The sequence below is a fragment of the Chinchilla lanigera genome, unplaced genomic scaffold (genome assembly GCF_000276665.1).
Source record: "Chinchilla lanigera isolate Chin_1 unplaced genomic scaffold, ChiLan1.0 scaffold00007, whole genome shotgun sequence".
Classification (NCBI taxonomy): Eukaryota; Metazoa; Chordata; class Mammalia; order Rodentia; family Chinchillidae; genus Chinchilla; species Chinchilla lanigera.
Window position 1 is genome coordinate 3,894,947 of NW_004955408.1, and position 1,085 is coordinate 3,896,031.

Below are 1,085 nucleotides of genomic sequence, written 5' to 3' on the forward strand. Positions count from 1 at the left end.
GGGGCTGTGCCCGCCGCGTCGGCCTTGCAGGTGGCCTGGGCGTCCTCCGCCGCCGCGCCCAGCCTCCGCCACGGCCCGAGCTTGCGCGTGCAGCTGGCTGCAGCCACAGGCTGTGTGCCCTCGGGCCCGTTGCTAAACCTCTCTGTGCCCACTACACCCCGACCCCTGAAGCAGCGGCACTGGGTGGGCAGGGGCAGAGTTCTCCGTGAACGTCCTGCAGCCCCTCCCCTCCCACTCCCCGCCGCGCGCCTGTTTGGCCGGAGCCCGCGGACGCGCTCCCGCGCGGGGTGCCTCGCAGCCTGGGCCGCGAAGGAGGCGCGGGAGGGGGCGCCGCTGGCAGCTGCAGCCCCTGGGGTCCGAGCCCCCGACCCTGACCTCGGACGGTCGCAGTCGCGAAGGGGCGCGGCTCCCGGCACCGCTTCGGAGCAGCCCCGGGTCCCGCGAGGCCGCGCCGGAGGGGCGGGGCTTGGGTTTCGGTTTCTTGCAAAAGCGGAGGCCACAGGGAAATCGAGGAGTTTCCGGGAACCGCGCCGCGGCGCTGAGGTCGCTCGCCGCGGGGGGCGGGGACGGGCGGGCGTCCAGGGTCCCTCGAGGGCGGCGGCGCTCTGGAAGTTCCCACGGGAGCCGGGGAAGACTAGCTCCCAAAAGCCCCACTTTAGCGCACCTGCCCCGGCCCTCTCCGATTCTGGGGTTCACCAGAGGGGGCTGTGAGGGAGGCACTCACAGGGGGGCCTGGAGAGGACGGGGGACCGGCCCCGGGCTTGGGGCACGTACCCGCGGGAGAGGAGGGCCTGCGACCCGGCGTGCTCTGAGGGCCGAGCTCCCGGCTCTACCGTCGTCCTCGCATGTGGACGTCGTGCGATGAGCTCCGCGCCTTGCAGCTACCTCCTGGTGTCTGCGTTTTGGTTGTTTATTGGAAGATGTCCCCGTCTGACCCGGAGCCCCTGGGGAGTGTGAGCTTATCTGTGCAGGCCTGCCCGCTGGGCCCTTGTCTAGAAGGAGCTAACCACAAGGAGGGACTGTCGATGTCTTTAATAAATCGAGGAATGGAGTGAGTCTGAGGCCTCTGCGGAGCCATGTGCTCA

The 1,085-nt window shown here is 70.6% G+C and overlaps 1 pseudogene; it reads left to right on the plus strand.

Annotated features, from left to right (window-relative positions):
* LOC106147195 overlaps positions 1–765 on the plus strand; it is a 5,463-nt pseudogene extending 4,698 nt beyond the window's left edge.
* The last annotated feature ends 320 nt before the right edge of the window (positions 766–1,085 follow it).